General features: G+C 37.4%; 1 pseudogene; it reads left to right on the top strand.

Moving 5' to 3' along the window:
• Positions 1-18,178: 18,178 nt before the first annotated feature.
• LOC138167586 (serine/threonine-protein kinase Sgk2-like) lies at positions 18,179-18,883 on the top strand (annotated as a pseudogene).
• Positions 18,884-24,071: the final 5,188 nt, after the last annotated feature.

Raw genomic sequence — 24,071 nt, 5'->3', positions numbered from 1 at the left:
ACATAATGATGAACCAGAGGTCCTAAAACTAAGTCATTCATATATATATACTCACATAATGGGATGGGAATATAGAGATCATCTATTTCAGGAGTTCTTTGTGTGTCATGGGCCCCTTTGGTGGTCTGTGAAAGCCCATGAAGCCCTTCTCAGCAAAATATTTTCTTTTTCTCTTTTTTTTTTAAATTTTTGGTCTTTATTAATTTGTTTGTTTACTTTTAGTTTACAAGATTCAGTTCCACAATTCCTTTAATTTCAAATTTTCTCCGCCCCTCCCTCCAATTCCCCTCCCCATGGTGGTATACAATCAAGTATAGGAGCTGCAAATAGTTTCACATTAGACATTAGTCAGGTTAAAAAGAAGGATTGTATCGGATGGAATGAACAATGGGAAAGAGGAAACAAAGCCAAATAAGAAAAAGACAGAGAGTAGATAGTTTGCTTCAATCTGCATTCAAACTCTGTTATTTCTCGTTCTTTCTCTGAATGTAGACATCTCTCTCCATCATGAGACTTTTGGAGTTGACTTATAACCCTGCATTGCTCAGAAGAGTCCAGTCTATCAAAGCTAGCCATCACACATACATTGTGTCTGTAATTGTATACAAATTTCTACTGGTTCTGCTCTTCTCACTCAGCATCAGTTCATATAAGCCTCTCCAGGTAAACATAAAGTCCATCTGCATCTTGTTTCTTACAGCACAATAGTATTCCATAACATGCATATACCACAACTTGTTTAGCCATTCCCCAATTGATGGGCATCCCTTTAATCTCCAATTCTTTGCCACCACAAAAAGAGCTACTATAAATATTTTTATATATATGGGTCTTCCTCCCACTTCTATGATCTCTTTGGGATACAACCCTAGAAGTGGTATTGCTGGGTCAAAGGGTATGAAATTACTTACAGCCCTTTGGGCATAGTTCCAGATTGCTCTCCAAAATGGTTCAATCAGTTTACAACTCCACCAGCAATGCATTAGTGTTCCAATTTGTCCACATCCTCTCCAGCATTTGTCATTTTCCTGTTTTGTCATCTTAGCCAATCTGACTGGTGAGATGTGATACCTCAGAGTTGTTTTGATTTGCATTTCTCTAATCAATAGTGATTTAGAGCATTTTTTCATATGCTTTTAGATATCTTTAATTTCTTCCTCTGAAAACTGCCTGTTCATATCCTTTGACCATTTATCAATTGGGGAATGACTTGTATTCTTATAAGTTTGTCTCAACTCTCTGTATATTTTGGAAATGAGTCCTTTATCAGAGACATTGGTTGTAAAAATTCTTTCCCAATTTTCCACTTCCCTCTTAATCTTGGTTACATTGGCTTTGTTTGTACAGAAGCTTTTCAATTTCATGTAATCAAAATTACCCATTTTGCATTTTATAATGCTTTCTAATTCTTTTTTGGTAGCAAAATATTTTCTTTAAAATTCATAATTGAAGGAAATGCTAAATTTCAGTTGGAGGTTTTCATGTGAATCTATGTCCATGTTGGGGCATTTAGAGGTAGCTCAGTGAAGTTGTCCTTGCATGATGCAGTGTTTTAAGCTGTATATAAGGAATAGAGAGTGGATTAGCAATTTTTTTGGTGTAAAGGACCAATTAAAGTTAACTGTGCTGCTCAAAACACTTAAAAGACAAAGCAACTCCCTTTATTATAGTTAGATACTTTCTCTGAAGCATATATAAAGAGGTACCTAAAACACACTGTGGAATTTAAGTGACTTGCCCAGGGTCACCCAGTTAATCTACTTCAGGGGCTGTAATGGGAATGTAAATTTTTAAGATCTTCCCTGCCCCTAGGCTAAAGTGCACCTGGAGCCTGGGGTGGGAGGCTTGTTTTTCAGTAGATACTTTTTGATTGGCCAGTGGGTCAATAAGGTTGTTACATTCTCTGAGCCAGGAGAAGGCTATATAAGCCCTGATGTGAGGCTTTGTTTTGGGGCTCACTTTGAGAAGTGTTCTGTGATTTGATCTGGATTCTGGGAAGCCATTGTTGAGCCCCCCTCGGCTTTGAAAAACCCAGATGTTGATTTGGTATGGATGTAATGGTTGGACAGTTTGGAAACTGTCTACTTGATCTGTTTCTCTGTCTTGATAATTCTGTCTGTATATTCTGAAGTTCAGGGTGCTGACCTTTTTCCTCTGAACTAGGTAAACGATACATATTTGACTGATTAAAGTGAGCTTGTTAACCCATTTTGAATTGCTTTCCTTTATCAAAGCAGATCCAAGAACCTGTGTTGGCAGCGACCTTAGGGACGCTGGGGTGCTTGCTGCTACAGGGGCAGAACATAAACTTAAACCCACTCTCTAACTACTATACCATGTGATTTCTCCCTGTACATACAACACTACATAACTAAGTATTTGACAATAGCTAGCATTTATGCTATACTTTAAGATTTGCAAATTGCTTTACAAATACTGCCTCATTTGATCCTCACAGCAATTCTGGGAAGGGAGTGCTCCATTTTACAGATGAGGAAACAGAGGCAGGCTGAAGTTAAGTGACCTATGCAGGTAAGTAATTAATTCATAATTGTTAGTAAGTATCTGAAGGTGTATTTGAACTCAGGTTTTGGTGACTTTGGGTAGGGTAATGTGCTACCTGGATACCTGAATCCATCCCTGATGATGCCAGTGATGAGGCTTTAGTGCTACCACTGGCTGTATGAAAGTCAGAAGGCTACTAGTGCCAGGGAAAAACAGACAATAGACTGGATATTTATTTATACTGACAAGGCGAACAGCTACACATTTGTTGTTGTTCAGTTATTTTTGAGTCCTTTCTAACTTTAAACTCATTTAGGGTTTTCTCGGCCTGGATACCAGAGTGATTTGTCATTTTCTTCTCCAGCTTGTTTTACAGACAAAGAAACTGAAGCAAACAGGATTAAGTGACTTGCTGAGGGTCACATAGCTAGTATCTGAGGCTGGATTTGAACTCAGGTCTTCCTGATTCCAGGCCTGGTATCCACTGTGCCACCTAGCTGCCCCAGTCACACACATAGTGAATAAAAGAAAAAAAGGTTAGGTATCTTTTCATCCTCTGCAGGTTTGCAGAGTACTTTGTTTGGTGTCCTTTTTCCCTAGCCAACAAAGGTACTAAGTCTTTCCTTTACAAAAGATTAGGAGCCAAAGGGAGCTCCATAGCTGACCTACACAGATATGCCCCCTTTGTGCAGCAATAAACAAGAAGACAAGCATTTGTTTCTTTTAAAAAAGTCTTTAATGCTGACAGATTTCCTTTTACACAGAGATCAATCTGATAGTAGAAACTTATCCTGGCCATTTGAAAAACTGCTTCTTTTATCTTTTAAGACAAGAGGAAACAAAAGCATATAATTTAAGTTAAGCCTTCAGGAAAGGAGGGATGGAATAAAAGAGCCATTCATTCATTCATCTGCTCAACAAACACTTACTAAGCACCTACCAAATTCAAGAAAAACTATCCAAAGCTTTCTTAAAGAAACTAAATAATCAATTAAAAGAAGCCCTTCAATGATCCCAAAATGCCTTCTGAGAGAGAAAATGTGATACCAACTTTCCTAGCACAGGAATGTGTCAGAGAACAAAGGAACCACCTTTGTGCTTCATTCCAGTTCATTCTTGGTTCCTAGAGCAATGAAAGCATCTCCCCACTCGCTAACCAGTACCTAGAAATGGTCATGTAATTGGGAAGTCCTGAGACACTTACTAGCTGTGCAACCGTGGGTGGGTCACATAACCTCTGTATACCTTAGTTTCCTTATCTTTAAGTGGACATAATAATAGCACTCACTTCACAGTGCTATTGTGCAGATCAAATGAACAATATGTGTAAAGCAGTTCGCATAGTGCCCAGCACATAGTAGGCCCTTAAGAAATGTTTATTCTATTCTATTACACAAGTGGGATTCCCCATGTGACCCCAGGGTAGATTTTTGGGTTTCCATATTGGAAAGGCTGCATTCTGCACCAGTTGCTGCACCTCAGCTGCAGGACCGATAGGGGTTATACACTTTACCGATGACCCTACAATGGGAAAGTTAGGAACTTAGGTATTTATTAAATACTTACTATGTTCCGGGAATACAAAAAAGAGTAAAAACATGATTCCTTCTCTCAAGAAGCTCATGTTCTTAAAGAGGGAGATAAATTGGTAAACAGCTACATATAAACAAGACACATACCAGGTAAATTTGCTACAACTCCAGGTGGAAAACGGTATCATTGGGAGGAATGGGAAAGGCCTCCTGCTGAAGATGGGATGTGAGCAGAATCTTGAAAGAAATCAGGGAAGAGGGGGGGGGGGGGAGAAAGCATTTCCGACATGGAGGAAAGAGGGGAAGGTGCAGGGTGTGGGTCCCCAAGTGAGAGGGGACCAAATGTGTCCAGGAGTGGCTAGATTCTGTTAAACATTTTCACATTATTCATGATGTAAAGAAAAACTAGAACTAATGAGAGGAACTACGAGAAAGAAGAAACAACAAAAGAAAAGGAGAGCAAATAATATATTTCCATCTGCATTCAGACTCCAAAGTGCCTTCTCTGGAGTGGACGGCATTTTCCATCATGAGTCTTTTGGAGTTGTCTCAGACCCTTGCATTGCTGAGAAGAGCTAAGTCTATCAAAGTCAGTCATCACCCAATGTTACAGTGTACAATGTTCTCCTGGTTCTGCTCATTTCACTCAGCATAAATTCATGTGTCTTATAAGTTCATATAAGTCTTTTCCCACCACAGACCTAGGTAGAGGATGTGCCCAGGATGCCCACCCTGTGGTGCTACTGCAACGCTGCTTACTCCCCTTAAGCGGATGAGGAGAGCCATTGGCAAAGTATACTACAGGGTATGCCAGCAACTTGGATAGCCCAATCTGCATGACTGTTACCCTTCTAAAAGCAGGGGGTAAGAATCGAGTTCATTTTGCATGTGGCTGAAAAAGCTACAATGTCATTTACTTCACCTCATTTCCCAAGAATTACATGAAATATGCACTCCTCTGGTATACAAGCTAAAATTCCCCAGGACCACACCCCACTAAGGCAAGTCTTATTGAAAGTCCATCAGTGAGTTGCAGGATATAAAAGAAACCCACATAAATCATTGGCATTTCTATATATTACTTTCTCAACAGCAAGAGATAGAGAAATTCCACTTAAAGTAACTATAGACAAAATAAAAAATTTGAGGGTCAACCTGTCAGAACAAACACAGGAACTATATGAACACAATTACAAAATACTTTTCACACAAATAAAATCTGATCTAAATAATTGGAAAAACATCAGTTGCTCATGTGCAGGCTGAGCTAATATAATAAAAATGACAATTCTACCTAAGTTAATTTACTTATTCAGTGCCATACCAATCAAACTATCAAAAATTATTTTATAGAGCTAGAAAAAAATAACAAAATTCATCTGGAAGAAGAAAAGACCCAAAATATCAAGGGAATTAATGAAAAAAAAATGCTAGAGAAGGTGACCTAGCTATACCAAATCTTAAATTGCATTATAAAGTAGCAGTCATCAAAACTACTTGGTACTGGATAAGAAATAGAATGGTAGATCAGTGGAATAGGTTATGTACAGAAGATATAGTAGTCAATGACTATAGTAATCTAGCATTTGGTAAACCCAAAGATCCAGCATCTACAATAAGAACTCAATATTTGACAAAAAACTGATGGGAAAATGGAAAATAATATGGCAGGAATCAGGCATAGACCAACATTTTACACTGTATACTAAAATAAAGTCAAAATGGGTACATGATTTAGATATAAAGGTTGATACTATAAGCAAACTGGGAGAACAAAAGATAGTTTATCTGTCAGATTTATGGAGCATGGAAGAATGTATGACCAAATAAGAGATAGAAAATATAATGAAATGTAAAATGGATAATTTTGATTACATTAAATTGAAAAGTTTTTGTGCAAACAAAACCAATGCAACCAAGATTAGGAGGGAAGCAGAAAATTGGGAAACAATTTTTATAACCAGTATCTCTGATAAAGGCCTCATTTCTAAAATATGTAGAGAACTGAGTCAAATTTATAAGAATACAAGTCATTCCCCAATTGATAAATGGTTAAAGGATTTGAACAGGCAGTTTTCAGATGAATGGAAGCTAGCTATACTCATATGAAGAAATGTTCTAAATCACTATTATTTGGAGAAATGCAAATCAAACCAACTTTGAGGTACCACATCACACCTATCAGATTGGCTAACATGATAAAACAAGAAAATGATCAATGCTGGAGGAGATGTGAGAAAATTAGAAAAAATAATGCATTGTTGGTGGAGTTGTGAACTGATCCAACCATTCTGGAAGTAATTTGGAATTATGCCCAAAGGGAAATGAAACTGTGCATACCCTTTGATCCAGCAATACCAGTTCTAGGGCTGTATTCCAAAGACATCATAAAAATAGGAAAAGGACCCACATGTACAAAAATATTTATAGCAGCTCTTTTTGTGGTGGCAAAGAATTGGATATTTAGGGGATGTCCATCAATTGGAGAATGACTGAACAATAAATATAATAGATTTTTATAATATAATGCTATAATATATTTTCTTTAATATATTCTATATACATTGGGCACATTGTAAGGTTGAAGAGTGTCCAATTGATTCAAATAATCACCCTATCCCACTTAAAGTAACTAACAGAATAACACTAATGCTTTTATCAGGAGAGAACATCTTTGTTGGTGAACAGGTCCAGAGATAGTGGTACATAGTAGACTCTTCTGTAACCATAGTACCAGTAAACAAACACAGCTCTGAAAAGTGACCTGCTTGACCTAGCCTTGCACTGAATTGACCCTGCAAATGAGACACTATATCCTAAAACCAAGGGAGTGACTCATCTGTCCTATGCTTCCCTCGCCCAGTAGTGAAGTTGGCAGAAGGAATATTTCAAAGAATCACTTTAAGCTGGGACCCACTTTTTCCAGGAATATAAGTATAGAGGGGACTCTGTGTATGTCTTCTATATCTAGTTCTTGCTATATCTTCTCGGTAAATATCTCTTTGAAATAGCTATTTGATGATCACAAGTTTTTGTTGCTCTCAAGGAGATATCAACTCTTCAAAATGACATTAGGTCACTATTTACTGCTACAAATTTTTGAAGGCATAACTACTTCATTGATATAAGGAAGAATATGATGTTGGAGGCTTAAGGGTGATAGTATTAGAAGAATATTAATACCTTTCAGAGGTACCCCTAGAACCATGAGGGGAAATAAAAGAGTAGCCTAGCTCTGTGCAAATGTGGGACTGCTAAAGTGAGTCCAGAGTCCGTATGTGCTACATATACCTAGAAGGGATGACCTTGTATAATAGACCAGCTATTCTGGTCTGTTATGGGTAGTAGGGAAAGCTAAAGCAATTCCATTTTGTCTGCAGTTCCTCTATCTAGCCCCTGACCCTGTTTGTACTGTAGCTTCCCTCCAGCCCCACACCCCAATCTTCAACATTCTCCTCTCCTGAAACAGCAAGGTCCTATCTAGTAAGGCAATGTTATAAGAGATAGCCAGCCTAACAAAGAATCTTTCCCGTTAATAGCCTTCTACAACTGGCACTATGTAGTCATGGGGTACCACATCATTATAACCCACCCTAAAAGCCTCCAGAAGCAGCCCTGTCCAATAAAGAGGTACCTCACACCTAATTCACCTCCTGCCCAAATTGAAAACTACATGTTTTTTTTCTGATTTAACATTTTTTAAAATTTATTTTTATTAATTTGTTTCCTTTTAGTTTACAGGATTCAATTCCATAATTCCTTGAATTTCACATTTTGTCCCCCTCCCTCCCCTCCCCCCGACATGGCAGCTTATAGTCAAGTATAGGATCTGTAAATACTTTTACATTATACATTAGTCAGGCTATAATGACGGATTGTACCAGCCGGAATAAAAAATGGTAAAGAGGACATAAAACCAAGTAAGAGAAAGAAAAAGATCAGGTATTTTGCTTCCACCTGGATATAAACTTAGTTCTTTCTAGTTCTTTCTCTGGATGCACATATTTCTCTCCATCATGGTCTTTTGGGATTGACTTATATCACTGCATTGCTGAGAAGAGTCCAGTCTATCAAAGTTGGTCATCATACATACGTTGTGTCTGTAATTGTGTACAAATTTCTCCTGGTTCTACTCTTCTCACTCAGCATCAGTTCTTTTAAACCTCTCCAGGTAAATATGAAGACTGCCTGCTCCTCGTTTCTTATAGCACAATAGTATTCCATAACATGCATATACCACAACTTGTTCAGCCATTCCCCAATTGATGGGCACCCCCTTAATTTCCAATTCTTTGCTACCACAAAAAGAGCTGCTATAAACATTTTTGTACATATGGGTCTTTCTCCCATTTCTATGATCTCTTTGGGATATAACCCTAGGAATGGTATTGCTGGATCAAAGGGTATGAAAGTATTTATAGCCCTTTGGGCATAATTCCAGATTGCTCTCCAGAAAGGCTGGATCAGTTCACAACTCCACCAACAATGCATTAGTGTTCCAATTTGCCTACATCATCTCCAGCATTTGTCATTTTCCTGTTTTGTCATCTTAGCCAATCTGACTGGTGAGATGTGGTACCTCAGAGTTGTTTTGATTTGCATTTCTCTAATCAATAGTGAATTAGAGCATTTCTTCATGTGCTTATAGATAGCTTTAATTTCTTTCTCTGAAAACTGCCTGTTTATATCCTTTGACCATTTATCAATTGGGGAATGACTTGTATTCTTATAAATTTGACTCAATTCTCTGTATATTTTAGAAATGAGTCCTTTGTCAGAGACATAGGTTGTAAAGGTTCTTTCCCAATTTCCCACCTCCTTCTTAATCTTGGTTACATCGGCTTTGTTTGTACAGAAACTTTTCAATTTCATGTAGTCAAAATTATCCATTTTACATTTTATAATGTTCTCTAATTCTTGTTTAGTCATAAAGTCTTTCCCTCTCCACAAGTCTGATAGGTAAACTATTCTTTGTTTTAGGAGGCTACTTACAAACTACATAAGTTTTATTCTTTTGTTACTTTGGGGAGGGTTTGCTTTGCTGTCAAACTCAATAAACCCTTGATGATTCCTAAATTTTTGGTACAGGTTTCTGGTTCTGGTTATGGTTCTGGCTTGTTCCAGCACCAACAATTTTACCCATAGTAAATGATGGTAGTGGTGGGGTTCCCAGATGAACTAACTCATGGAATTCCAGGGATCGTGACCTGGGAATGAGATAGGTTCCTCTACTTAGGATAGCTCTTAAGGGTCAGTGCTGAGAACCCTATGAGTTCCTATGAGTTCAGCTGCTTGGGTAGCTGAAGATTGACTATGTTATCCCAATCTGCAAATGACAATTTCCTCAATCTGATCAACTGAGTAGTTTGGTTTTCTGGTTTGATTTAGTTTGGTTCTGGGTTGAAAACTGGTTTTTCTTCATGAATTAGAAAGACCATACCAGTGTACATCTGTCTTGTCTTTGTTTCAATTTATATGTGTAATGTCCAGTATGTTATTCATACTGTTTGTGTTTTGTGTCTTGATAAATCCAACTTTTTCCCATTTTCTAATTAGTCAAAGAAAAAGGGTATAAAGAATGAACACTTTTCTGCACAGCTTTCAAAGTCTTCAAAAAAGACAATCTCTCTCTCTCTGCCTTTCTAATTTTGATTCAGTTGAAAGAAGCAGAAGAGATACAAATAAGAGGGAAGAGAATCTTTTTCTCAGTCTGCAGAAATTTATGGAATTATAAACTCAAGGCTAATTTTGTGACTGAAATGTGATTCTCTACTCTGAATTTCCAATTGTGGTTTGAAAGTTTATATAAATACTGAAATATCTTAGTGAGTTTTGGGTTACCACTCTGTAGAATTTGTTTTAAGGAAAGATAACAATAAAATATTGTTAATGTTGCATGGAAACAATACTTAGACCTTTTCATCACTCTTTCCCTGGAGAGTGACAAATTTATTGTTTTAGTGCAAAGAAGAAATGTCATTTCACTGACTAAAAAAAGGGAACTGAAATTAATTTGAAAGAAGTATCAGTGAAGTTTCAAAGTGTAGGAAAAAAATGGGTTTGCAGTTTGTGGCTTGACTTTATCTGGTACTTAAGAAATACCTATTATCAACTCTTCTCTTGACCATGAAAAGAGAGAAACTTGTTTAATTCAATGAGCAATTTGAAAAGCAATAAACATTTAATCTGGGAGGATGTTTTATATTGCCACTGTATTTTCTTCTGTGAATGACATAACAGAATGTAGATGTTTAGGTAAACTAGAAGCAAAGTCACCTAGAGAAAACTGGAACAAAATATGCATTTGTAAGCTTTTTAAAATCCCCAAAAGGTAACATGATTGCAATTAATTGTTGCTGTATTAAAGTATTAAATACTTGTGCCAAAATGTAAAAGAAAAATTCAGTGAAGTTAAGTTCTATAGATAGTCTGGAATATGATTGGGAAATAAAGACTAGAGGAAATAAGCAAGCAGAAGAAAGCAAGAGAAGTGTTGGATTGAAATATAAAAAGAGAACAAGAAAGGTCCAGTTTTGAAGGGATTTAATCAAAGTTCATAGGAAGGATATAAAAAGGAAGGAAGAGAGAAAATTTAAGCAAGTTTGGATGAAAGGAGAATGGATAGAAAGTTAAAGAAAATTGGAATCTGTTTGCACTGAACGTAAATGAAGATTTGAAAGTAAAGGGTTTAGAGTTTAGAGAAAGAGAAACTTGAGGAAGTTTTTTTTTGCTTGTTTCATTGAAATTAGAACAATATGAGAAACTTCATTTGGTTATTCTTTATGATATGAAAACTATAGCAATAAATTTTCAGCATGAGGTTTGCATACTAAAATTCTATTGAAGGACCATTAGGAGGGGATATTTTAGTTATAATATGAGGAATACAAAATTCTCATGGACCCTAAAAAAAGAGAATGGAGAAACAAGACTGTCACTTTAAATCTTTGGCAGTAGACCAATTAGAAGTAGCAGATCCTATAATTTGAAGTGCTATCAGTAAATGGCCCTCGGGAAAATTGAGATTCTGTATGATACCATTTGTAAAAATAGATCCAGATGTGATTGAATTTATTCTAGTCGCAAGTGAGATGTGTTCTTAGGAAAATTGTAATGTTTGACCCTCTATAAGTAAGTCAGACCTTAATGGAAAAGACACAATATTTGTAATTTGGCCAATATGTTTAGAAATTGCGAAAATAAGTTTTGTTAATGGTATAATTTGATAAAGATTACTCTATTTTGGTATTGAATAAAATCAATATACAATGCCTAAAGTGATAAAAATGGAGAGGTTTTCTATGTAAGATAATTTGGAGATACATTCAATTGAATTGAGGTCATTTGACTGGCAATAAGTTTTATTTCATATTTTAAATACACAACATTGTGTATGTTATTACTGTGTTTCTAAATTTTCTTGGATTGTGAATTTTGTGAAACCATTGTATAAGAAATGCTATTAAGAGGATGATGCAATTGTATCAGTGGAAAATCTGTTTTATTTTGATTATTGTTATTGGAGGCTGTTGTCATAATATTAAAACCTATTAAGTATGTAATTAAATATATATTTTAAAGGGAAGAATAATAACTACCGATAGTATGGGAAAAGAGAAAAAGAAAAGATGAACTTTTAAAATCTCCTTATTTGTAAACTTGCCAGGTTCCTTGGGACCATCTGCTTGGGCAAGATCATAAAATCTTATTGGCCCTGTAAAAGAACTTGCTAAATGTTGTGAAATTATAAAATAATGAGCTAGTTTACTGAGAGACTGGGATCCCCTCTTCCATCACAGACACTCCTTGCTAAAGAAGGGGATGAAGGAGAATTTAAAAGTTTACTTACGGTAAAGAAGCAATTTTATGATTTGTGATTTAAAAAATTATGTAATTATAGCTGGAATAACATATATTAAAGTTACATCTTGAGCCAACTTAGTCTCAACAGGATCAAGTCTTAAAGATTTATTTTTGCCTTAGGGATGAATACACAATATCTTAAGAGGTGGACCTCTGTTAGTCTGGGGACTTACAGCAAGTTGCCAATTTTTTTTGAATTTTGAGTGAACTACCATATATACATTTTCTATGTGGTATTCAAGAATGTGATTATCTTCTTAATTTCTAATGATTGGTTTTTATAGCAGGATGAGTTTAAACTTGAGAAGAAAAAAGAAGAAAAGGATATTGATTTTTTTAAAGAAACTTGGTAAAGTTTTTATTAACTGTATGTAGCACTAAGCTGTTATTAGTGAAACTTGCTATTTGAAGTAAAATCTCTTGGGATTGTACTTTTATATTGTTCTGAGTTTTGAATTCAAGTATATGTGTCTGAATTATCATGAGGTCAGTAATCCATCATTTGAGGGAAATGTCACAGGCTGCTCAAAGTGGATGTGATCTGAGAAATGCTACAGGTGTATATATGTCTTGGAAAGTTGAGAGGATGACCTTGTGTAGTTGTAGGCAGGAGCCTCTTGACTCAGTTTTTTCATTGTGTTTTTTTCCATTTTGAACAGAAATGTTTTCTACCTGGTTTATCATAAGCCTGGCTATGATCCCCTGTGAATAATGTGGAAACTTTGTAGCATGATTGGTTGTTCCAAAAGGTTAATTACTACCTTAATTGAAATAAAATAGAACTAAGGATGCTTTATTCTATTATACCTATGTTAAATCATTTTGAGCCCTTAGACTTAGGTCTAAAGCACCAGTTTTGATGTTGTTACACTCATGTCCCTCCTTTTCATATCAAATCTCTCCAAACATTACAGATAAAACTGTAATTTATATATATATATATATATGTATATATATATAAATTTTGTTGCAATACTCCAGCACTTCTGAACATCTAGAAAAAGATGCAAATATAAGGTACCTGATTATATAACCTATTTTGATGTTCTTCGCTATAGTTCTGTTGTTTATAAGGTTAACTCTGTAAGGTCTAAAGTGGTTTTTCTCACCTGAACTACTTATTGGAAGGCTAATCTGATTAGATTTTGTTGTGTTTTACTAAATTATCCTAAATGTTATCACTAGCAGATTTTTATCAGCATTATCTAGATAATCTCTACAAGGGACCTGGAACCTGGATATGGTCAAGGAATTACCTACAGAATCCTGCCCTGATACATCCACAGATATCTTCTGAAGATCATGAACACTGTCAGAGGACACCCCTAAAGCTACAGCTATATTGAATTTTATTATTCACTCTATTGTTATTTTGCTTTTTAAAAAATCAGTTCCATGTGTATTATGATTCTGTTACCTATTCCATAAACAGCTTATAATATCTGCTTAAACTGAAAATGATTTAGGAATTGTCAAAAAAACAAACAAACCAAAAGGCCAACTCACAAAGCTATTTACAATTTCAAAGTGGGGAACTGTAGGTAGCAGAGAAGGCTAGATCAACTCCATTTTGTCTATAGTCCCTATCTGTCTCCTGATGCTGTTTATATTGAGACCCATGCCCTATCTATGACATTCCTTACTGCTGAAGCAGCAAGGATAGTCCTCTCTATCAGGTCAGGGTTAGAAGAGATAGCTAACCTGAAGAATTTTTCCTATTACTAAGCCAGCAAAAGACCTGTCCGATCGAAAGATAACACATCCTCTATTCTTACCCTGTAATCCCCCCAGCAACAGCTGGTTCAATCTTGAGCTACCCCTTATTTCATTCACCTCCTACCTGCCTTGAAACCTATTGTTCCTTCAGGGGATCTCTGCCCATGTAGGTGGGGCTCCTTTGCTGGTGAGCTCAATAAACCTTTGTTGGTTGCTAAATTTTTTACTTTGGATTTTGGTTTTGGTTCTGGTTCTGGTTTGCTCTGGTGTCAACTATTTTACCATGCTAAATAAGACTGCTTAGTTTAGCTCAAAGGAGAAAAAAACTAAAGGGCCACTCAAAAGTAATTAAATCCTAATACATTTTGAAAATGAACTATTAACATGAAAATGTGAAGTCTGTACTTGTGATAAGCACCTACAAAAAGTCAAAAAGTTCTTTGGGAAGCACAATGCAGTAGAAAAAGCACTAGATTTGGATCGAGGGGCCCTGTGTTTGAATCCTGCAGGATGTCTGGGTGGCCTTAGACAAGTCTCTTAATTCATTTTCTCATTAGTAAAATAAGGGAGTTGAATTAGATTGGCCTTTAAAGGTCCTTCGAGCTCCAAATCTATTTAAAAAAAAATTCTGATCATACACTTTAAGTTATTATTCATGGGTTAACTTTTATCCTTCAGCCACTAACCTTCCTCAGGCCTCCTAAATGAGGTTCCTACAATTCTCTCCCCTCCAGTTCCTCCTGTCCTGTGCTATCAGATTACTCTTGGAGTCACAAGATTTATAGAGATGGAAGGAACCTTAGACACATCACATTCAACTCCTTTATATCACAGGACTGAAGCAATTTGGTATAAAGTTCATCCAGTTAGCAGCAAATCAGAGACTAGATTCCAGCCTCTTGACTTCCAGTTCATGTCATTGTTCCATACTGTCCTGCAAAGCATCTCTATGACATCTCTCTTTCCTCAAAAATTTCCATTAGTACTCCAATGCCCACAGAAAAAAAAGTCACGATATTTTTGTCTGGTATTTAAGGTCCTTTATCATCTGTCCTCAACCTACTTCTCTAACCTTATGGCCAAGGCAACATTAGTCCCCAACAAATCCAGTAATGTCAAACAGACATTAAAATGGATCACCGTAGGCTGCATATTGTCTTAGAAGACCACAAATTAACATTATCTATGCTCTATTGCACTTTTAAATTTTATTAAATACTTCCCAGTTACATATTAATCTGGTTCAGGCAGCACTAAGGAGTCCTGTAGACCAGTTGTGGCCTGTACAACTTCAACACATATGGTCTATACTCCTTAATATTCTCCAAACAAATATTGGACTTTCTTTTCTTTGGGTTTGTAGATATTCTATTTCCTCTGCCTAAATTATTTTGTGTCTCCCTACTATATCTTTCAAAGCCCATCAGTTGTCAAAAGCTTAATTGCTATTTTTTCTGTGATGTCTTTGCTGATTCCTCCTTCCATATACACTCTTAGTGATCTTAGGTTTTAATTATTCATGTGCCTTTTATCTTGTCAAGAAAGAGTCACAGGAAGACCTCTAGCACATTAGGTATATCCTTTTTATAAAATTCTTAGAGGAACATGGAAAAGAATTACATAGGATAGAGAGGATGAATTGTGATCTGTACTCACAGAGGCAAGGCAAGGAAATAAGCATTTATTAAATACTGCATGTCAAGCGCTGTACTAAGTATTAGGGATACAAATACAAGCAAAAGAAAGGCAGTCCTTGCCCTTGAGGATCTTGCATTCTAATGGGGGAAGACAACAGATAAAACTGTCATTTAAAGTCTTCTGCAATGAAGTCCTTCCTTCCTAGATTTATGTTCTGTTACTCAAAATCACAAAATTGCCAAATTTCTAAGTTGGAAAAAATAATCTCAGAAGCCATCCAGTCCTACCCATATTTGAACAAGAATTCCCTCTAGAAATTAGCCAATAAGTGGCTTTCTAATCTTTTGAGGGTATCCAGTGAAAGGAAACCCATTGCCTCTAAAGGCAGACCAATCAATTTTGGGGTAGTTCTAATTGGTAGGAAAGTTTTCCATACATCAAAGGTAAATTTTCCTCTTTGCCACTTCTTCCTTTGCTCCTAGGCCTGCTCTCTGGGGCCAAGCAGGGCAAGTCTAATACCTCTTCCATGTTTTAGTCTTTCAAATGCTTAGAGACAGCCATCATGCCAACTTCCTGCTCCTAACTTCCATTCTCCAAGTTAAACTTTCCAAATGCCTTCAACCAACCCTCATATGGTATTAATTTGTATCCTTTCATCAGTGTGGTTGCCTTCCTATGAAATATTCTCCATCTTTTCCCATGTGTTTTCCAAAATGTGACATCCAGAACCAAACAAAATACTTTAGATGTGGTTTGACCAGGGAAGAGTAAAGTGATACTATTACCTGTGAGTCCTGGACACTCTGACTCTCTCAATAGAGCTAAGTTCATATTATTATTAATTTTTTGCCTGCCACATCACACTATTGACTCATAGTGAGCTTGTACCCAACATTCACACACCCTGTGTCCCAGCCAAATTGGTCTGTTAGCTATTCCCTAAAATCAACATTCCATCTTTTGTCTTTGAACCTTTGAACACCCTGTTCCTTACTCTTGGCACGCACACTTTCTTCACCTCCATCTTTTAGAATCTTTACTTTCCTTCACAGCTCAGGTCAGGGCTTAGCTCCTATGAGAAGCCATTTCTGATACCCCAAACCCAGCTTTTAGTCTCCTCCCCTCTTCTCTCCCTCTTTCTCCTTTCCTGCCCTCTCTCCTCCCCACTCCTCCTCCTCCTCCTTCTTCTCTGTTTCTTTCTCTCTGTCTCTCCTCTCCTCTCTCCCTTTCTCTGGCTCTCTCTTTTTTGTATCCCTCTTTCTTCCTCTATGTCTCTCTCCCTCTCTCCATCTCCCCTTCCCTTTCTTTCCCTTTCCTCTGTACCCCCTAATCTCTCTTTTTCCCTCTTCAAAATAACGCATCTCTTATAATTGTTTATTTGACGTATCCCCCTATTTCCCCAACAGAATGGAAGCTTCTTGAGGGCAGGGAATTTTTGTTTTTCTTCTGTCTCCTCAGAACCTGGTATGGTGCACTGTACATAACAGCCACTTAATTAAACTGAATGCTGTCATGGGGAGACTTCAAGCAGGAAGCAACATGCATAGAAAGGAAATGAAGACTTCTCTGAGAAAACCAATGAAGCCAAAGCAGTCAAATTCATGAAAAAATAACCTGAGGCAAAAATTTTCTTCTAACACTGAAATGCCCACAAGATCTGCCTCCCACTTCAACCGTCTTCAAACAACTTTCTGGACCGCTGATGACAAGAGCATGGTCATGGTGGGTGAGGACTCCACTGAGAATGAGAATGCCAAGGAAAAAGAGGCTAGTCTCAGTTTGAGACCACCTTCCCCCTGGAGCCCACATAGGACTTGGGCCTCTTCAGTTGAGTTCTAAATTTGCTCACAGAATTGACTGTAAACAGGCAGTCTCCCCTAAGGGAGCCTGATTTATTCTTACCAGTTTAAGCTCTACCTCTAGGGTAGAATTCTTAGCTGATGAGTAAATTCAAATTTTATTAAAAACCTGCCTCTGTCCCCCTTTTTTTAACCATTGGTCATGTTAGATCATGATAGAGGTTCTCTTAATACTTGGTCTCCTCCACCATCATAAAATTAAGAGGTTAGGGGTGTATGGGGTGTTCAGAGAGGGCTAGCATCTCTGGTGTGAGGGCTTACTGAGCCCTTTTCAGAGTTGCTTATCTACTTTTAGTGTCCACTTGGCACTCAATTATCACCTGTGGCTTCAAGAAGCTGTTGTAGCATGTGGAGCAGCCACATCACAATAAAAGAGTCTTAGCAGATGGGCTAAATCAGGTGGAGAGTAACCGACTGGCCTAAAACCTGTTAGTGAGTTGGGGAGGTGTCTACCCCAAGCATGTGAAGACTTACTCCAGTGGAATGGGCAGATGAGAACAATTTGTTCCAATGGACATGAAGGCCGCTGAAGCAGGAGTTATGGAGCACTTAGAGAGAAAGTTGAAAAAATCACTTTGGTTGAGGGGAGTGGTTGCTTGGGTTACTAAGGTGCCCTGCGAGCTAGTGGCTAGATCTTTACCTTCCTTCTGCCTGTTTCCTGTCCTGTCATCTGTAGATTTTCTGATGTTAGACCCTAGACTTGGAACCAGAAGGCCTGGATTCAAATCTCATCTATGATACTTAGTAGCTGTGTGACCATGAGGAGATCACACAGCTGCCTTTCTGAGTCTGAGTAACCTCACGTAGGGACAGCTAGGTAACACGGTGGATAGAATGATGGGCCTGGAGGCAGGAAAGGCTCATCTTTCTGAGTTCAAATTTGACCTGTGTGACCCTGAGCAAGTCACTTAACCCTGCTTGCCTCAGTTTCCTCATTTGTAAAATGAGCTAGAGAAGGAAATGGCAAACCACTAAAAGATCTTCGCCAAATAAACTTCAAACGGGGTCACAAAGAGCCTGATACAACTGAAACAACTGAACAACAGCAAAAGCCTGACCTATAAAATGGAAATACAAATAAGAACTCTATCCAATAACTCACAGTGTTGCAAGAAAGGCCATTTGAAAACTACAAAATGGTCAGTGGAGGAGAGATTTTTCTTTCCTTTGCAATGAAAACACTGTTTCCTAGAACCTCGATCTTGATTCAATGCTGCTGAAGCACCTGGTCAGCACTATCAGCCATCTGCATTCTCTCAACATCATTTACAGGGACTTGAAACCAGAAAACATTCTCTTGGACTGCCAGGGCCATGCTGTGTTGCCACTCAGAGTATTTCGCTCCTGAAGTATTGAGAAAACGACTTCATGACCAGACAATAGACTGGTGGTGTCTGGAGGTCTGTTCTTTATGAGATGCTCTGTGACTTGCCACCTTTCTATAGATGGGATGTTTCTGAGGTGTATGAGAACATCCTTCCTAAGACTCTCCAGATCTAGGGAGACCTCCACAGGTGCCAAAGCAGACTTTCTTGAGATAATCATGTCTTCTTCAGTCCAATAAACTGGGATGATTTATACCACAAATGACTCTCTCCTCCTTTCAACCTGCATGTGGTGGAGTCTACAGACTCAAGACTGATTCAGAGTTCACTAAGGAAGTAATTTCCAGTTCTACTGGATATAGACGATGTTTAACAGCTAGTAGCTCTGGGTCTTCAAAGTGCATTTTTAGCTTGTTCTTTGGTACCTAGGAATGAGAACTTTTAAGATTGCTAATAAATTCAGGCATCAGCTCTAAAGAGGTGCTTATGTTATTTGTCTTTTGAGTCAAGCTGTACTACCCTGATGACCACATAGCACTTTTAGGTGCTGCATCAGAATGGTATTTATTTAATAGGATAAAACTTGAAGAAAGAGGGAACAGAGATGGAAAGAAGGAAGGAGGAAAAGAAGGAAGGAAGGAGCAAAGAGCAAGGTAGGGTATATGGCCTACTAAGATTGTCTCTACCTTAATTGTGGTGACAGCACAATTGTGCTGAAGTAGCACCATGATCTATAGTCTGTTTTAGAAACTTTTGTCTATTTCCCTATGTCAAGTATTGAAAGACTGATGCATAAGATACTCATTTATAAACCAGAAAACATATTTATTAATATATAAGGGGAGGTATATTTGACCTCAGAACCAGTAATGGTTATTTTCACAGGGTACCTTTAAATGAGTCAGTTCAAAGAATCTTGAAATCATCTAGAATTGTGCAAGCTAGGTCACTACCTTTTGACCCCAAAATTCTGTTATTGAGCCCAAGGAGATCAATGACAGAGAGTATAGCAGCAGTTTTTGTAGCAGCAAACTGGGTACCTATCCATTGTGGAGCAGTAGAACAAATTGTGATATATGAAGATAGCAGAGTGTTACATTTAAGGAATAATGAATATGAAGAAAACTCAGAATGAATGTATGAATGATATGAACTGATGACTCATACAGAATGTATGAACTGATACAATCAAAATAATGAGAAGCAAGAAAACACTATACACATTGACCAAAATACTGTAAATGAAAACAACCCTAAATGATATCAGTATTGAGAACAATGAAAAGACTAATTGTGATTCCAGAGGACTGTTAATGGAATCTCTCTCTCTCTCTCTCTCTCTCTCTCTCTCTCTCTCTCTCTCTCTCTCTCTCTCTTCTCAGCAGAGATGTGGTGGAAACAAGTGTGGAATGAGGTCTATATTGTCCACAAAGTCATTATGTTAGTAGTTTTGCTTAACTATGATAATATAACAATAGTTAACATTTACATGGTGCTTTCAAATTTGCAAAACACTCCTATACATTATCTCATTTGATCCTCACCACCATCCATTATCTTCAATTTATAAGTGAAGAAAAGATTAAAAGACTGTTCAGAGTCAACCAGCTAAGAACATTTCAGACAGGATTTGAATACAGAACTCTTGACGACAAGTCTAGTACAAGACTCATCATGTCTCTCCACTTTGTTATAAGGGAGGGTTTTATCTAGGAAATGATGTCAATTTTTGAAAAGCATTAATAAAACATTTAAAAAACTGTAAAATAGTGTGTAAATGTGAACTGTTATTATTATGGTATAAATGCAAAATCCTGTCCCCACTGAGGGAGGATGTGGTAAATACAGAACAGTGCATCAGAGACAAAAAGGTGCAGAAGATTAATACAAAAAGGATAGGGAATTAAATATTAATTATAAAAATGTTCAGATTGAATTTATATGTTATCTAGAAATTCATACAAAAAATTGTTTGTTAGTCAAAAGAGAGGCAATGTGACTGAGTAGATAGCAAAATAATGTAAGTCAGGAGGGCCTGGATTCAGGTCTCTCCTTTGCCACAAACTAACTGCATGACCCTGTGCAGGACATTTGTCTACTGTGTGCCACAGGCAAGTCCCTGAAGGTATAAGTCACTAGTAGTAAGTTAATATGCATGAGTTGAGGGGGTTCCTCAGTGAGAGTTCCCTTTCAACCTCCTTTTCACTCAGTCCTTTTTTCACACAGCCACTGGATCCTCCAAACCAGCCCACAAAAGAAGATGCCCCAGAACAACTAAGTCACTTGGGTCTGTACTCCTTGGGACAATGTGGCCTCATCTTCACTCCCATTTTTTTCTGTCCTGCCGCTGGGCTTACCAGGCTTACCTCCTTTCTGCAGTTTACTTGGTGAACTGAATCAAATCAGCACTACCACTGGTTGTGGAAAAGGTAGTTCAGTGAACCACCTTATTATTCCGGTTAGATTCACAGACCACAATTCTTTCCTTTGGTTACTACCTCCCCCCATGTGTGTTGTTATCTTTCCTTAAAACATATAAGTTCCTAAACGCAGGGTCTGGCTTACTTAGTGTTTGTATCCCTGGAGCTTGGTGCATAATAAGCATAACACATACATGCTTACATATATATTTCAAATTGATATATATAGATAGATAAATGTGTGTATGTATTTCATTTTTTCCAATTACATATAAAGACAATTTTTAACATTCATTTAAAAAATTTTTGAGTTGCAAATTTTTCCCTCTCTCCTCTCACCATCTCCCTTCCCCTTCCCTAAAATGGTAAGCAATTTGATATAGGTTATTTATGTGCATCACGTAAAACATATTTCCATATTAGTCATGTTGTGAAGGAAGAAACAGATCAAAAGAAAAAAAACATGAAAAAATAAAGTGAAAACAGCATACTTTGATCTGCATTCAGACTGTATTAGTTCTTCTCTGTGAATAGCATTTTCCATCATGAATTCTTTGGAATTGTCTTGGATCATTGTATTGCTGAGAAGGGCTAAGTTATTCATAAATGATCCTTGCACAATATTGCTGTTACTGAGTACAATGTTCTCCTGGTTCCTGTCATTTCATTCTGCAGCAGGTCATGTAAATCTTTCCAGGTTTTTCTGAAATCCCCCTGCTTGTTATTTCTTGTAACACAACAGTATTTTATTACATTCATATACCACAACTTATTCAGACATTGCACAATTGATGGACATATAAGAACTTGTGAAATCAAGGAATGTGTGTGTTTATGGTGTATATGGAAGGGAACAGGCATTAATTAAGCACCTACTATGTGCCAGGTATTGTGCTATGTGTTTTACAAATATTACCTCATTTGATCCTCAGAACAAACCTGACTCATGTCATCTCTCAATCTACTCAACCACACTGTCTCTCTTGTTTAATTTAATATTTTTGTATATAAATGTACATGTAACATATAAATTTAATATTAATATTTTAACAATTTGTTGTGAAGTAGATATTATTATTATCTGCATTATAGAAGCCAACAGAGGTTAAGGGACTTACCAGGGCCACATAACTGAAACTAGATTTGAATTCAGCTCTAACCATTCTATCCATTGGACTACCTAGTTGCCTCTATAGGAAAGTAAAATGGTGTATCTTGGTCTCCATTTTTACTTAGTGTGATGTTGTGGAAAAGATCACTAGATTTACAATAAGAAGACCAGGTTCTGACACTTTTTATGACTTGAAGCAAGTGACTTTGCCTCTGCTGGACCTTGGTTTTTTCCACTCTAAAAAAACAAACAAAAAACAGTTGACCCAGGCTCATGGTGTTATGGAAAATGCACTGGATTTAAATTTAGAAGACCTAGGTTCAAATCTAGGTTCTTCCACCTGTGTGACTTTAAGCAAATCACATCTTTGGGCCTCAGTTTCCTCATTTGTAAAATTAAGGAGTTGAACTAGAAGGTCTCTAATTTTCCTTTTCTCTGTAAGTCTATGAGTTAGATTATCTCTAGGGATCCTTTCCAACTCTAAATCCTAAGATCACACAGATCTGGCTTGCCTTCTCTGGCACTCATGCCCTGCTGTTATTCTCTGCTGTCGAGTTTCTGGACCACCCCTTGCTCACATTTTTAGTTTTTGTGTTGACAATGAATTCTACTTCCTCAACTTCTTTTCTTACTTCCTGGTTCACCCTGACCTTGACTTGTTTATGGTTTGTCAGTCTGGTTACTGACCACCTGTCCTCTACTGCCTCTCCTCTACTTCTTGTTTTCCCAGTCCTGAACCCCTCACGCCATCCTTACGGCCCACAGCTCTGGTCCTGGTCCTGGTCCTCCTGGTCCCGGTCCTGGCTTGTAATCAACCTTTCACCCTAAATGATCCCTTACAAACTCTAGAAAGCTATCACAGTTCTCCAAATACCTAAGTCACAGATGGAAATTGACTCAGTTACCAGGGGAGAAAGAGTCCAGTGGCTCTTTCTGAAGCCATGTTTATGCCTTGCTCTTTCCAAGGTCTGACACATAGTTGTAGGATAGACAGCTCAACATCTTTTACATAACAACAACATCAAACTGACATGTATAGTGCTTACAATGTGTCGAGTGCTTTACCATTATTATCTCATTTGATCCTCACAACAACCCTGGAGGTAGGCGCTTCATTCCTGAGCTAAACAAAAACAATCTGAATTACACATTTGAAGAGAGGAGCTTGGTTTTCCTTTTTTTGCTTTCAACAAAATTCCAGGGAAATTTCAAAATGTCGGCAACTGGGAAGGAGAAAAAGAAACATTTTTTTTTTTTTAGCTTGTGGAGAAGTTCAGTTCTTTTTACTTAGATATGGTGCTTGTATGTGAGCCTTCTGTATGTTTTATTGCCAGGTATCACAATCTGTTATACACACTAGGAACTCATCTCAAGTCTTGTAGCATTCACTTGAATCAAAACTGAGGAAGACTTTTCATCAATAATGGTGATCCTTATTACCCAATTTGTCTATAGAAAGGATTCTTGTTCAGTTGTTTCAGTAGTCTCTGACTCGTTGTGACCCCATTTGGGTTTATTTTTGGCAAAGATAATGGAGTGATTTGCCATTTCTTTCTCCAGCTCATTTACAGATGAGGCAACTGAGAAAACAGGGTTAAGTTACTTGCCCAGGGTCACATAGCTAGTAAGAGTCTGAGGTCAGATTTGAATCTGGGTCCTCATGACTCCATGGCCAGTATCCACTGAATAACTTAGCTTCCCTTTTTCACTACCAGATGAAAAGATCCCTGACTATTAAGAAAAACTAACCTGTCCACGAATTGGAATATTAACCCAGAAAAAACGTTTCTCCCCAGATACCCTGTCAATTGAGTCATAAACATTTAAGGAAAATAGTTTAAATAGATTTTGCCACACTGAATACTCTTAAGTGCCAGCTTTAGGCAGATGAAAATCCTACCAAATATGTAGTTGTTGTTATTGTCATTATTGTAGTAGCAGCAGCAGCAGTAGTTATAGTTGTAGTAATTGTAGGAGGAAGGAGAGGGAGGAGGAGGAAGAGAAGAAGAAGAGAAGACGAGGAGGAGGAAGGGGAGAAGGTGGAGGAGAAGAGAAGAGGAGGAGAAGAGAAGAGGAGGAGGAGAAGAAGAGAAGAGGAGGAG

Source organism: Petaurus breviceps, unplaced genomic scaffold (genome assembly GCF_028583685.1).
Source record: "Petaurus breviceps papuanus isolate PSGF00001 unplaced genomic scaffold, PetGlider_PUasm1.0 229, whole genome shotgun sequence".
NCBI classification, from domain to species: domain Eukaryota; kingdom Metazoa; phylum Chordata; class Mammalia; order Diprotodontia; family Petauridae; genus Petaurus; species Petaurus breviceps.
The sequence above is the reverse complement of the archived record's forward strand: the minus strand, read 5'-3'. Positions and strand labels throughout refer to the sequence as shown.